Consider the following 16095-nt stretch of genomic DNA (forward strand, 5'->3'; position numbering starts at 1 on the left):
CCTCATTTCTTCCCATATTCATTTGTGCTCAAAGAAAATCAAACCATGGTACAGCTGAATACATTAATTTAAAGAAGAGTTAAAAAGAAGTCGCATTAGACAGTCGAAAGTATTCAGTTTGTCCTTTTAGGTCAGTCAACAGTCTAATCATTTGCTGGCAAAGGGAGCACTTAGTTTTGTCAATAGATTCCACACTGAAATTCATCATTTTGAAGGCAAATATGGAGCAACAAAATGCAAAGCTTAGAGCTATTTATTATGCCATTTATTATTCTAAAGTAATAAACCTGGAAATATGAGATTTCTATTTAGGTGTCAGAAGCATTTTAGTTGAAGGGTGACTGACATTTTGCTCTGGCTGACAAGCGTTGATGTGACTAGTCATATTTACTTCACTGCTTGAGAGAGCATTATACTACATGGTGAACATGCAAATGTACTCTTTGTCTGGGAACTATGGTAGCCCTTTTGACCTTTGCATACTAAGAACTATAAGAATTCAGAACTTTCTCTGAAAAGCTGAAACATTAAACTTTTGAATCTTACAAACATCTCATGATTCACATGTATAAATACCTTTATTTCCAAAAGGTCTCCAGTGAGCTTACTGTTAATGCGATTAAATACATCAAATACTGAATTAAGTACTAAACAAGTACCCCTGTTAACCTGGTGCTTGTTGTTTCATCTGCCAAGGTTGGAGTTAAGAAAAACAAATACTGAGGAAAAAAACTAAATCTTCAATTTAGTGAACATAATCTGAGCGATTATTGGAAATGACAGTTGAACCAAGTGAAATTGTATTCCCAATTGTAAACCAAATTGCTATGAGGACAACATAATTTCCTTGTGCTGGGGCCATACTAATTTCACATCAAAACATTGGTAAATGTGTTTAAAAGCCATAATAGCATATTACCATGCAGTCTTCCTTCACCCTCACACGTGGACCCTATTAATCTGGGACTTCGATTTGCATGTAAATGTGGTCATCTTTCATATCATCAAAACACATGACTTATACACCATTGGTGGGCCAGCGAGCTGTGTTTGTGCAACAACACCAAATATTCTCACCTGCAAGCTTGGTTTAGAATATATGCAAGTGCCTCTTTTATATGCAAAGGCTATTACTGATTCATATTGGTGTGTTTGCATGTGATTCCCTACTATGCGTGAATATGTACTTTTTGTAGAGACAGATATGTGTTTAGGAATGTTGGTGCAAGAGAGTTTGGAATTGCAATAACGCATTGAAGTTTGATGTGCAATTACTGGAAATATATTTGGAATTTTCACAGAGGTCAGACTAACAAGGCAAAAAGGGTGACAAGATAGAAGAGATAAAAAAGGAAAGACACATCAATATTGCATGTCTGTTTGCATCAATGTGTGAGGACCTTAGTGAAGCAACATTGTCTACTATGTTTCCAGGGGCTAGAAAGGCTAAGACCTCCTTCCAGCAACATGTTTAACCAAAAAAGGAAGTGATGTATGTTCCTTTATTAATAAAAGCATCAAAATGTGTTGCAAGCTTGCTTTTTACCTTTTTTCACATTAGTAGTTTTGAAAGTTTTATCCCAAACATGGCAGATTGGAACTTGGGACTCTCTGTATGGCCTTTACTTCTCCTGGTCCCTGCTACAATGTCAGGGACAATTTTTGTCATACAGATTATTTTACCTGCTGTCATTATCAAACGATTTCCATGTTATTAATGTGTTCACAATTAAGATTTTAAACACATAACTTTGCAAGTCCTCCAAAATTTCCATGGGCCTCCTGACTGCTTCTCTAATTAATGCTCTCCTTGAACAACCTCTGGCAATGTCTTTTTAGGATTGCAGTTGTGCCATACTCTTTCTAGTTTTGGAAGATAGATTTAAGCAGTGCTCTGTAATCTTCCTTATCTTCCTGTAATCTATTCCTTATTTAACCCTCTAAACAACTTCATCCCTGACCTGTCTGCTAAGTTGCTTGGTCCTCATGATGTTGTTTGTTCACTGATGTTCTCTTGCAATCCTCCACTGGTGGACTCTATTTAGTTATTTAGGTGACTTCTAAAGTCTGCTGGTGGCACTGGATTTGGTCTGAAAATATATGTATTCCACACTTTTCAGATATTTATATGTAAAACATTCTCAAAACCATGTATCCGTGTATCCGTCAATCATATACAACCCCGATAAAACACATGTGATAGATTGTGGCAAATTTCAAGGACTAAGTATATTTTAACAAATACAAGCTGATTGCATAAAACACAGAATAGCACTTGGCTTGGTCGGCACTTCTATAGGTCGAATATTGAGAGGTAGAAACCCTCTCAATCATTTTTTTTATCAGCCATTACACATAACTGAGAGAAGGTTGCACACTTGGAGGAGACATAAGATGCAGGCTTCACAGGAAAAAGATATAAACCTTGCAAAAAACAAACTCTGACAAGAGCAGCTCTAATTAATAGTTATGTCTGGATGTGAAGTAAGAAAGCTAACCGCTGCACCACTGAGGCACTCAACATGATTCACAGAAATTTAAATATGCTAATTTGTATGCTAATGAGAAAATGTCACTGAATTTCAATAGTATTAAACTCTCTTAATAAATGTTGAAAATATATTAGAAAAAAGTTAGAGAGTATATACAACTGGTATATTAACTTTATTTTGAATTGAATATGAAATTAAAATCACTGACCAATTAACTGAAGGTTTAAGGGTCTGTTTTTCTACAAATCCAAACTAACTTATATACACTGTATATTTCATATATCACTTAATTAGCATATTGATTATCAAACTATCTGTAAAAAAATAAAAATAAGTGTAATGATTTAGAAGAAATGTTTTAGAATTGCTGTGGATTTGTATGAACAATGTTGACCTTAGGGATGCTGATCCCTACCCAACATCTTTTATTTTTGTGCAATTGAATAGGATGCCAAAACTGTTTTGGGGAGTAAGAGAAAAACACAGTGGCACAGAAAAAAAGGATGTGGGGAAAAAAAAGGTGGAGACAGCTCTCACTAAGGAGGCAAACCCTCTTTCCATCATTATACCGCAAAATATCATTTGACTGGCTGCTCTGCGGCAGGGGCCCCTGGTGGCTGCAGAGTTCTGTCGCCGTGCTAAGAAGGGAAACAGCTTTTCACTTTTTCTGTCAAAACTAGCTTTGCACAAATGGTATCACTTTAAATGCCATGACAGTAGAAGGTGGAAGGGAGTGTGATGGGCCTAAGGGTATACTTAGACCCCATATGCTAGTGACACTGATACAAGTGTAATTCTAGACTATTAGAGTGACACAGGAGATTCTTCCAACCCCTTACCACACACGCACACGCACACCCACACACATAAAACCGAGAACACGAAGCAGCTGAGGGGGTTATGTGGAACAGGCTGTCATGCCATGAAAATTTAAGAAATTCTTTAACCTGGCCTTACCTGATGAATATTTTATAATGCCAAAATGATTTATTAACTTCAGACAGGTACCGCTCAGTAGGGCCAGGTAGAGCCACGGGGACAACAATAGGGTAAGACCCACAGGGTGCTGGATCGATCAAAAGGCAGAGGGAAAAGACTGATTTATAGCATATTTTACTGAGAATATTTCCTCTGAAAATTTTTCCTGTACTTCCCCTGGAAGTAGGTTGAGGAACAAAAATTGGTTCTTATACATACATGTGCAGTGGAAAGATTGTTAAAACTGGCTTAAAGACACAACTCTTTCTTTTTGTCTTGAATTCACACAATGACAGAATATGTTTGGCTGCAATCAACAAAAGCTTGAAGACTTAGACATACAAATCACACTTTATTAACGCTAGAAAAATATTCCTCTTGTAGTATATGGCTCTATAAATTGGAAAATAAAAAATATATAAATGCATTCCCAGTAGGATATTTGCTTTATTTGTAGCCTTCTCTTTAATATTTGCTTAAAATACCAAATGGTAAACCATTTCAAGAACAGCTTGATCATATTTATCATTAATCCCATCTCTTTCACTGCTCATGATTGCCAGAGACACAGTTTGCTCAACAATGTCACAAAGGTCACCAAGCTGTGAAGAAGAATAATATGGCAGTTACACACTGAATACTTCAAAGAATAACAGTTTGAAGAAGAAATAAGGGATGCCTAAAGGTGGAGAATGTGACAGTTGAAGTAAAGGTTTAAAAAAGGAGAAAGGGAAGAGAGAAGAATGTATCCAACCAGAGAGGGAGTTAGAGCCCTATGAACAAATAAATTAGAACGAAAGTGAGAACCATCAAAACTGGAGCGAGAGTGAGGGAGCGGTGAAGCAGATAGGGCTCTTGGGAGTCAGTGAAAGAACAAAAGCGGCCCTTCTGCTAATTGACTGCAGAATTAGCCCCAGCTCCCCCAGTGGGACTGTGGTGAGGCAGTGGCAGATGGAGTCAGACTGGACATGAGAGCAGAAAAAAGACTAAAACCTGCCGTGAAGCTGCCCACAATGGTGGGTCGCAACACCGCAACAAGCTCCTTGTTTAACAGGGCTTGGCCAAGCGGTGAAAAAGGGCTGGGAGGGCTGTAGAGGATTACAGAAGGTCAGTCAGGGTGGCTGGAGCTACTGGATGTAGAAGAGGGGAGGAGATATGACAGGGAGTGAAGAATAACATGCTTTAATTTGTTTATTTTATATGTGCTTATTTTACTGTCTTAGGTTGTGTTTTTTTGTACTATTAAATGTGAACGTGCAGTGAATTTTAATCATACAGTGAATTTCAAAAGTAATACTCTTTTAAATTTTCCACATTTTATCAGATTACAACTACAAACATCTACATATTTTACTCAGATTTTAGTTGATAGACCAACATAGTAGCATCTAATTGTTTAGAGGGAGGGAAAAGAAACATGGTTTTTAGGATTTTTGCAAATAAATATCTGAATAGTGTGGTGTGAAGGTATGAGACACTTGTTAGTGAAGAAACACCTTCATGAAAACCAAGGAACCCATCAGAGATGTCAGGGATGACGTTGTAGAGTCAGTTTAAAGCTGGGTTAGATTTTAAAACAAGCCTAAAATATCTCACAAAGCACCGTTCAATCCATCATCTAAAGTTAAAAAGGGAATGGCCAAACTCCAATCCCAGTAGTACAACACCATCCACCTGAATGAACAGGCAAGGTAAGGAGAGCAGTAACCAGAGAAACACAGAAGTAGCCGCCCCAGCAAAGGAAGACCAAGAGTCACCTCTGCTGCAGACGATAAGTTTATCCGAGTCACCAGCCTCAGAAATCCCAGGTTAACAGCAGCTCAGATTAGAGAACAGGTCAATGCCACACAGAGTTCTAGTAGCAGACACATCTCTAGAACAACTGTTAAGAGGAGACTGTGTGAATCAGCCCATCATGGTACAATAGCTGCTAGGAAACCACTGCTGAGGACAGACAACAAGCAGAAAAGACTTATTTGGGCTAAAGAACACAAGGACTGGACATTAGACCAGTGGAAATCTGTGCTTTGGTCTGATGAGTCCAAGTTTGAGATCTTTGGTTCCAACCACCGTGTCTTTGTGCGGCCCAGAAGAGGTGAACGGATGGACTCTACATGCCTGGTTCCCACCATGAAGCATGGAGGAGGAGGTGTGATGGTGTGGGGTGCTTTGCTGGTGACACTGTTGGGGATTTATTCAAAATTGAAGGCATACTGAACCAGCATGGCTATCACAACATCTTGCAGCGGCATGCTATTCCATCCGGTTTGCATTTAGTTGGACCATCATTTATTTTTCAACAGGACAATGACCCCAAACACACCTCCAGGCTGTGTAAGGGCAATTTGACCAAGAAGGAGAGTGATGGGGTGCTGCGCCAGATGACCTGGCCTCCACAGTCACCGGACCTGAACCCAATTGAGATGGTTTGGGGTGAGCTGGACCGCAGAGTGAAGGTAAAAGGGCCAACAAGTGCTAAGCATCTCTGGGAACTCCTTCAAGACTGTTGGAAAACCATTTCAGGTGACTACCTCTTGAAGCTCATCAACAGACTGCCAAGAGTGTGCGGACCAGTAATCAAAGCAAAAGGTGGCTACTTTGAAGAACCTAGAATATAAGACATATTTTCAGCTGTTTCACACTTTTTTGTTCAGTATATAATTCCACATGTGTTAATTCATAGTTTTGATGCCTTCAGTGTGAAGCTACAATATTCATAGTCATGAAAATAAGGAAAACTCTTTGAATGAGAAGGTGTGTCCAAACCTTTGGTCTGTACTGTATACATGCCAAAATTTCAAATATTTTATTTGAAAACCAATCAATAATTTTGCTTCCATTTCAAAATGATGCACTATTTTGTGTTTGTATGTCACATAAAATCCCACATATATAGACTTGTGTCTGTGGTTGTGTGTAATGAGACAAAATTAGAAATACTAAGAGAGTGCAAATACTTTTGCAAGGCACCATATAATACATAGCTGATCAATATGGAAGCTAAAAGTATGTAAAATAAATGTAAAAAAAGAAAAAGAAACATGAGCAGATATTCACTTGTTTGCCAGGGATGGGGGCTTAGGTCTGACAATCCATGTCCAGGCTGGCGTTCAGCTCAACCAACTTTGTACATGCTTGCTTATTGCTTTCTGTGCATGAACCCACAACAGCAGTCATTTTTACATTTTCTGCCCACATATGTCTGATGTTGTCCTAAACCTGTTTTTATTAAAAGTGTAAGCTGAAAATGTGAGTCAGTCAGTCATTTTCTATACTGCCTCTTCCATAGTGGGGTGCCTATCTCCAGCGGTCTACAGGCAAGAGGCGGGGTACATCCTGGACAGGTCCCCAGTCCATCGCAGGGCAACACAGACACACACAGGACACACAACCATGCACACACCCAGTCAGACCTAAGAGCATTTTTAGGGAAACCAATTAACCTGACAGTCTGTGGGGTGTGGGAGGAAGCCGGAGTACCTGGAAAGAACCCATGCATGCACAGGGAGAACATGCAAACTCCATGCAGACTCCCAGTGAGGAGTCGAACCCAGGACCTCCTGGCTGCAAGGCAACAGCACTAACAACCGTGCAGCTCACTTTAGCAATATTTTTAATATTGTTATTTTGAAATATGGTGTCACTGCAGATGTTATCACTACCTGCAGGTTCAGTAGTATTACAGCTTGAGTTGATTTAGTCTAACATGAATACATTTTCTGGGTATGTATTGAAATCAGCTTTTGACAAGCTGTTTAATTCATGTTAAGCAGCCATTATATTTGAGATAATCATACAGTTTGTTCTAACATTTCAATGAGTATATGGAAGTATTTTCATGGATACGCTGGAGTCACTGTTGTAGGGATCAGCTTCTCTGAATATCTTTTCCAAACCTTTAAAGATTGTTCTTGATATTTATTCTAGATATTTTAAGGATATTTTCTTGGATCATGACCTATAACTGAAAAAAACATAAACCATTGCAACAGTCAGTCATTGTGAAAAAAATAGCAAATTCCAAAAAATATTTATAAATTTCCCCATCATTCATGTTGAGTTTCAGAACTTAAATAAGTTATTAAAATCAGAATCAGTAAGCCCACAGTTGCTAGGTTCCAAAAAAACTTGTGCATGACAGCAATACAAACACACTCACACCATACCACCCTGAATAACCAAGTAACTGTTCCTACTATGAAGTTGAATTGCACTGCTCAAAGCCCTTTTTGAAAGTGCCAAAAGCAGCCATCCCTTTTCTAGGGATTACTCTAAGGAACGTATTTACTGTTTCTCTCTCTCATATAAAGGCTGTATGGAAATCAGAGGACTACAGACACCACTCATGGGCTGTTTTGAAATTCAAAGAAGCTGGGGAGTAAAACTATATTGTCCTTTTGAGGATGCGAGAGGATGCTTTCCATTCTGTCCTGCACCATGACTGTCATAGTAATCTGATATGACAAATTCACATACAGTGGATTAGCCGCCGGTGGTGAAAGCCAGACCGGTTAATATTTGTTGATGTTGCTTTTATCCAGGAGGTCTGGTATCCCTGGGCTGTTTGATGGGGGAAAGGAAAGGAAAGGAAAGGAAAGAAAAGGAAAGGAAAGGAAAGGAAAGGAAAGGAAAGGAAAGGAAAGGAAAGGAAAGGAAAGGAAAGGAAAGGAAAGGAAAGGAAAGGAAAGGAAAGGAAAGGAAAGGAAAGGAAAGGAAAGGAAAGGAAAGGAAAGGAAATTAAAGGAAAGACTGGCTTATTTTCTGGCTACCAAGAAAGGTAAGAATATCTGTGGGCTAGTGAGTCTGCTCATCACTTTATACACTGTCAAAATATTTGATGTTCTCGGACCCTTGATGTTGGGGGCTATGAAAAATGCTTAGCCCAATTTAAGCTTCTCTCAAAAAAGGGCTAACAACTGTAATTAAATCATTAAATTCTTGTCTACGCTTCACAGAGCATAGAGAAAATTAACTTCCCACCAACCTCATTTTCTACTTGAACATGAAATAATGATTTTTTTTTTTTCAGGCTCATATAATTACAAAGCTAACATCTGATAGAGTCAGCATCCAGGGGGGATTATCACATGCATGAGTATTAGACCTCATTACCAGCTTGACTGCAAAATTATTACATCTTGTAATTGGATGGCGAGATTTATACACAGATTGGCTGGGTTTCTGTAAGATTGTAATTACAAGCTTCATTGGTTTGCTACTTATCGGAACTTCACAGAGAAAACAACTGGTAAAATGAAATGAGCATTTCATTAACCTATCGCCTTATCAGGGGAAAAACCTGTGTAACGTTCATGTATGCATTAACATAAATAGGATCATTCATTCTGCCGCCAGATAGCCTGGGCTGGAGTTCTACAAAAAAAATAAATAAATTAAGGGAGGGATGGTAGAAGGAAACAGTGAGGTGGTGCTGATATATATGTCAGTGCAGTTGGGGTAGGAAGGGAGAAGGTTAGTGACAATATTAATTTATTTTGACAGAGTTTATTTAACCTTCATAATCCTTTTTGAGACAGAGAGGAAGGACAGGGGAGGAATGGATAGCAGGGGGGATGCAAAGGATGAGAGAAAAAAGGGGAAAAATAACAATAAATTAGTTGTCTAACGTTACAAGGGATGAACTCAATATATCTATTACTTAAAGACTAACTGACTGTGAAAGTGCTCATTTCACGAGAGACGAGGCATTGAGCTGGCGGGGGACTCCTGGGGCCTCTGAGGTAGCTGCTCCTTCCTTCTCTTCCAGCTTTCTCTCTCTCTGTCTCTCTGCTTTGATGTTCCTCCTTTCACCATTAACAAACTCTGGCCATGTTGCTGTCTTGCTCAAACACAACAGCAGGTGCAGATTGGATGCCCACATAAATAACCTCCTCCACACAATGACAAGATGGGATCGATCCAGATTTTGATGGGTGCTGCTCCTCATACAAAAGGTGTGTGTGTGTGTGTGTGTGTGTATGTGTGCATTAAGATGAGGTGAGGAGAAAACCAATGGGGACGAGTGAGATGGGATGGGGGAAAGAGTGATGGGAAAGAGGGTGGGGTGTGTATAAAGTGGTTCAATTACATGGCGAACACTATTTCGCTCTTCTTAACAAGAGATTTCATGGTGTGGACCAATGTTTGGCAGAAACAGCTGAGTGCCACTAATGCTAAAGCATTACACTCCACCAGGTCAGCTGGACTCTTTTGAGATGGGAGTCAGTTGTTATTGAACCTCATTGTCCAGACTGGTTGCTTTTTCAGCTGGGATCAATGATGCTTCAACCACTGGGCGTGATATAGAGAACCATGCAGTAACCTGCCACTCAATCTTTGGGACATAGTCACTTGAAACACAAGAGTGAACCCACGTTCTTTCAGAGCTTTGTCGAGTTATCGTTGTCAAGGAGTTCCCCTGGCCATTATTATATATTTCTTCAATGATTATTTCAATTTTCACCCAACACACTGCACTTTAAGTCACAGCATGGCCAAAAAGTTTCAAAGCATTTTATGTTCATGAGATTTCCCTTTAATTAAAAGTATCCTATTTAATCACTGTACTTTTTATAATCAGGCGCACATTAACTTAGCAGTACTAATCCCAGATTTGCTGTCCTATCTAAAGACAACAAATATAAAGATACTCCTCTCTAATTGTGCTTGTAGAGATGTTAAGCATACATGCCAAGTGACAAATGTTTGGAGACAAGTAAACCTTTTTAAATTCCTGGAAATAACATGTTTTAAAGGAACAGGCTATAAAATCATCAGGTTCCTTTTTTTATTTTTGTAATATTTTAGAGTAGTCATTTTTTATAAACAGTATTACCTCAGTAAATAAAGCTTTCAACACCCTGTGATGATGACAGACTTTTCAGATGTTAGTAAACAGGGTTTGTTGTGTTATCAAAAAATTATTATGAATGTCAGTTTTACTTTGAAGTTTAAATATCCAAGTTTCAAGTTTTTCAAAAGTAACTGTAAGGTCCCCATGAATACAAAATATCAAAATACAAGCGGTATAGACCAAGGTTTTTTAACAACCCCGATCTTAAGATCCAATGCGCATAAACAGTATAACTTAGTGACAAGTGAAGTAAGAAGAAAAAAAAAAAAAAAAAATGGTTGTTTGCAGCTCTCACAATTTGTATCTAATCAAGTTTTTTTACCTACTTCTTTACTGATCACGCTACAGTGTCAGAAAGTCTAAAATACATAGAAATCCATTGTTGACATCTTGTATTCATAATAATAATGAGCAATTAACTCTGTTTTTTTTTTTCTTCTTTCGCTAAATGGAGCATATTTAAGTTGGGTTTGATGTCTTTTTTAGTTTACTGACTTAGACACAATATAAGTAGTTGTTATGTTGGGTGTTAATGACTCCAGCAGATGATAGATTTATCTTCAGCTCTTTAATGAAGTGCACACATAACTTTAATACATACTCCAGCACCACGGACCTAACAGCTTCTCTCACCGGAACTAAGTGTCCTTCAAAATAAACCACATAGACTGTCTGCCTAGATTCTATCACAGTAGCCACCATCCATTGTGCCAAGTTTACTGCTGTTAACTGTTAAATTTCTACAGTGAGTCCTTTTTTCCACCTTTCCTCTCTTTTGAGAGGTTTCTGATTATTCTAAAAGCAGTGTGTTAGTATAAAGAATATTTTTAGCTGCTGGTGCTTGTTAACTCTACTTTACAGCTAATGAATGTAACTTGCAAGTATTTTTATAACAAAATGTATTTATTCTCCCCTAACTCTAAAGGCACCCCAAACACTGCCAGTTGTTGTTGTACCACAGCTTGAGAAGCATATTTTTGGAGCAGAGTCCATCACAGTTTGACAACAATGTGTCCTGACAAGCAGTGTTGCTTTACTTTGCCTCCAACCTCTAAGGGGCATCAAGGAGAATTGGGGAAGAGAGCATTGGAGGATGAAATATTAGTAACTCCTAATAGTTCATTTTGTAATGTTTAGAATGACTTAAAAGTAGAGACATACTAGATTAATTTACTAAACTTTCTATAAATAAAATGCAAACCATAATAATTTTGATATATATTTCAACATTAATACTTGCACTGCAATTTTTAATCGATGTATAGTCTCATAAAAACATTTTCAACAAACTTCTTATTTAAAAATAATGTGTATGCATATGTTTGAGTCCAGTTTAAAAGCCGAGTGAATATATTCTGTATAATGCAAAGGCATTAGATGCTTGAAACTGCAACAAAATGGAAAATCATTGCAAAAATTTAAAATGACTGTCTTTGGGTCCAGAAACATTAAAATGACAAAATGTGTGCTTTAGAGAGTTTAAATGTCATTTATATATCCTTTACCTTAATGTCTTTACAAATACAATTTTAAAATGTGAGCCATACATTTATATTTAGTCTCTGCTATTTTGATACCCCTTAACAAAATTCAGTACAATTAATTACTTTTTTAAGTAACTTAAATAGTATGTGAATGAGTGTGTGCTTGATTGTTTGTGTGTTGCTCTGCGATGGATTAGCGACCTGTCCAGGATGTACCCCGCCTCCCAGCCATAGACTGCTGGAGATAGGCATCATCTTTCCCGTGACCCACTATGGAAGAACCGTTAATAATTGACTGACTCACTGAACTTAAAAAGTGAATAATATGCAAAGAGTAATACACAGTAGCAAACTTATCAATAATCGGCTGTCCACTTAAACTGGAAAGGGTGTACATTGAGTCCATTTGCCGTTTACCACTAACCATTTGGGAAACTCAGCAAATGTGGAGGAACGTGCTCTGATCAAATGGGCCAACTAAAATTTTTTAAGGGCCTAGCGTGGCAGAAAACTAACACTACACATCACCACCAACTCTAATACAAAACGTTGCGGTGGCAGCATCATGCTATAAGAAGCTTAGCATGATGCTGTGTGCTGTTTTCTCTCATTTTATAAAATCTTATCAAAACAAGCTCAATGAGTAAACTGTACTCATACAAAGTGTTGTACTGAAAAAATAAAAACTGTTACAGTTTGTCTTTGATTCTTTAATGATTTAAGTGAATCTCCAACAATCATCAAATAAGTCAGCTATAACTTGTATACTCTGTAATTTCTGCTGAAGCTTGTACTGGTGTTTGATATGGTTGTCAAAACAAAGAAAATAAGATATCAGATGATTTGCTTTGCGCAATCACACAGAATGATTATCTGTTTTGTAAAGAGTAACATAACAGAGCAGTGCCTTGCAAACACTTTTAAAACCCTACCTCTTTCAGGTGTTTCCACTCTAACAGCACCCTCCTCTCTGCAGATCACTGTGTCTACAACTTAAGTCTCTCCAGGAGTTGTACATCTCCAGGATCTGGAGACATGCTGCCAGAACTGCAGCCAACTCCTCTCACCCTGGACACACCCTCTTTCTGTACTTCCCCTCCATCAGAAGGTTCCAGTCCATCATGCCACCACAACAGTTAGCCGGCTGAACAGTAATCCAGGTCCTCCCAGGTGAATACCCCCCCTCCCCACACACAAACACATACCATCAATTTTGTCATTTCTTCCTGTCATATTATACTTTTTAATGTAATGTGAGTTTATATATTTTTTAATTCTATATAGGATTACGTTATTTATCTTTTGATTTGAACCTTTGCTGTGTTTGCATCTGACACCATGACAAATTCCTAGTGCTGTAGGTGTTCTGTTCTGCACCTGGCAATAAAGTTCTATTTGATTCTGATTCTATAAAATATGGTTAATTTTGCCTTTGGAAACAGTGCATTACAAAAGTGCTATTCCCCTTTTTGTTTTTATTTTGTAGTTGCAACGTTTTCACAAAGTCACATATACAAATTTTGTGTATTGTATTGGGATTTTTTTGTGATCCAAAGTAACACATAATTGTAAACTGGAAGGAATTTCTCTATCAATAAAAATCTGAAAAGTGTGACCTACATGCAGTGAGTATTCAAACCATTTCTCTCTAATACCCAGTGCAACAAAATTCAAGCTTTTGTCACAAGCCATATTGGTGAAACTTTTATTTTCTAAAATGCACCCCTTAAACAACATAGAGATTTCTACCAAATGTCCCACAACAAACTGCACATAAAATATTTATGCTTCTGCTCAGCAAATATAGCACATACATTAACTGATTTTTCTTTATTACTTTCTAGTATTTTGTGTATAGTGTTCACAACCAATTAAGCTCTCCAGGAAGTTGAACCCCACCGCAACTTAACCAGAGTCAGTCTGATCATTGATCAAGGTAATAGAAGTGCTGGTGAGAGCGAGAGGCCGAGGCATCCTGGAGAGCATGTCCAGCACAATAAAAACAGCAGGTTTTAACTACACTCAATAGTTAGAACAAAGATGCACCAAAGCAAAAAGCAGCAAACACGATAGCACATGAAAAGGACACTCTCATTAAAATTCCATTTGTCATGCTGTCTGTTGATCATTTTATCTCTAAGTCTTTACTTCACACCATTATCAAAGGATGTAATTTCAGAAGAATACTTCAGTGTAAAAAGTATTTTTCTTCTCCATAGGGCCGTTCCTTAAAATTCAATTAACTCTCTTCATAAATAAATGTGGGAATTGCATCATCTGAAAGCAGATTTTCATGCTCCCGTTTATTGCTTTGCCATTTCTGAAGCAGCAAATCAACATCTGAAATGGGAGAGTAACTCTTATGAATATTTTTGGAGCTTTCAAACTAATCTCTTGAGTCTTATGCGTTCAGATTTAGCATAAAATTATAGGTGGGACAAAGTGAGTTATCACTGCTCTCTTTGTCCAAAGTCCTTATTTTTTTGTACTTCTCGCACATTTATTGTGCTTAGCATACATCTGCAACTGAAACGTGCAGATATGCACGTCGAGTATACACTGGGAGTCTGTGGCTTATACTGCCTGCTGGCTGACTGGAATTTGATTTATTATTCATGGAGAAGTTAAATACCCAGTAATGGAATTAGTTTGTGAATTGCCAAATTGGTTAATTTGCTTATATGCAGTTTTTGCTATGGTGATCAAATGTCTGCTGACTTGTGCATTCTTTGCAAATCCAGATGTAACTGTCTTTAAGATAAAAGTAAGCTATTAAAGGTGAAATTAATCTGAACCTCTGGAATAAAAAAGTTGCTATTTTTTCATCTTGAAAGTGATTGAAATTTTCCTTGAGGTGTCTAACTGTAGCTGCATACAGTTGTGCTTCTAATTCCATTTGTCCCATAAACATACTTTCATGATTATACAAATGCTAATCCTCTTAGGTGAGCAGTAAAACACTCAGCTTAAAGCAGTTAAAACCATTTAAAGGCAACTAAATGCTACATCCTCCTCCTCCTTCTCTCCCTCTCGCTGCATCCCTCAGTGTTTCTGTCTTCTTGGCTAGCTATAGCTATTCATTAGCTCCAGCCCCTATGGCAATGAGAGTCTTTAACCTCCATTAGATCTAATGTTGATATGTTTCCCCAGCAAAGAGCCAAAACAATTAACACCCCTTCTCACATTTCTTTCCCCTCAGCCCCTAACCACATCAGAATCTGGGCCCACCCGTTCATTACCCACCCTTGAGAATGCCCCTGGGAGGAAAGAAGTCAGATCCTTGGCTGTTCTCTTTTGTATGGTATGCAGTTAGAAACCGGAAGGAGTTGATACAAACTTGTCAACAATAATAATTCCGTCCACAACATTGCTGCAATGTTTCTTTTTCTTTTAAATGTGACACGTAATCTTGACAGTATGAAGTATTACTTATTTTGCCTGTTGTATAGCCACATCAATAGTAAAGGTAACATCAGAAATTCAACTGAAATGATTTAAAGTAAAAGGGGAAAACTTTTATGTTATATGAAGTTATATCAAAAGATGCACATTTTCAAACTAAAAGAAACAATCAACCAGAGGTTGGATTAAGTCATGATTTTGGAAGTCAAAAGTTAATTTTAAGATTTTCCACTGGAGTCAGGTTCCAAGTAAAGACATGAGTCTAAAGTCAAAAACGAGATAGTCCAGAGACAAGTTCCAAGTCTTAAACTTTGAATTCTAGTCATAACCAAATAATTTGACCAAACATTCTATCTAATTCCTTTATACTAATAGTTTCCAATAATTTTGGATGTGACTTCATTGTTGTCAGAAGTTTAAGAAACTTAATGCTGAGGTTGCATTTCCCACTGAATATTAACTCATAACAACAACATTAAGATTTGAATACTTCCGGATTTTTTTATTGTACTTAAACTGTTTTAAAAGGATGCTATTCAAAGAAAGAACATTCTATATAAGACTATTGTTACTTATTGTGAGACTGTATGTAAGTCAGTCATTTTCTACTGCTTATTCCATAGTGTGTCGCGGGGAAGCTGGTGCCTATCTCCAGCAGTCTTTGGGCGAGAGGCGGGGTACATCCTGGACAGGTCGCCAGTCCATCGCAGGGCAACACACAAACAACCATGCACACACTCATTCATACACCTAAGGGCAATTTTGAGTTACCAATTAACCTAACAGGCATGTCTTTGGACTGTGGGAGGAAGCCAGAGTACCTGGTGAGAACCCACGCATTCACGGGGAGAACATGCAAACTCCATGCAGAAAGACCCCAGGCCAG

The 16095-nt window shown here is 38.0% G+C and overlaps 1 pseudogene; it reads left to right on the forward strand.

Annotated features, from left to right (window-relative positions):
- Positions 1-16095, forward strand: part of LOC124865581 — a 78522-nt pseudogene that overhangs the window by 54873 nt on the left and 7554 nt on the right.

The sequence above is a fragment of the Girardinichthys multiradiatus genome, chromosome 3 (genome assembly GCF_021462225.1).
Source record: "Girardinichthys multiradiatus isolate DD_20200921_A chromosome 3, DD_fGirMul_XY1, whole genome shotgun sequence".
NCBI lineage: Eukaryota > Metazoa > Chordata > Actinopteri > Cyprinodontiformes > Goodeidae > Girardinichthys > Girardinichthys multiradiatus.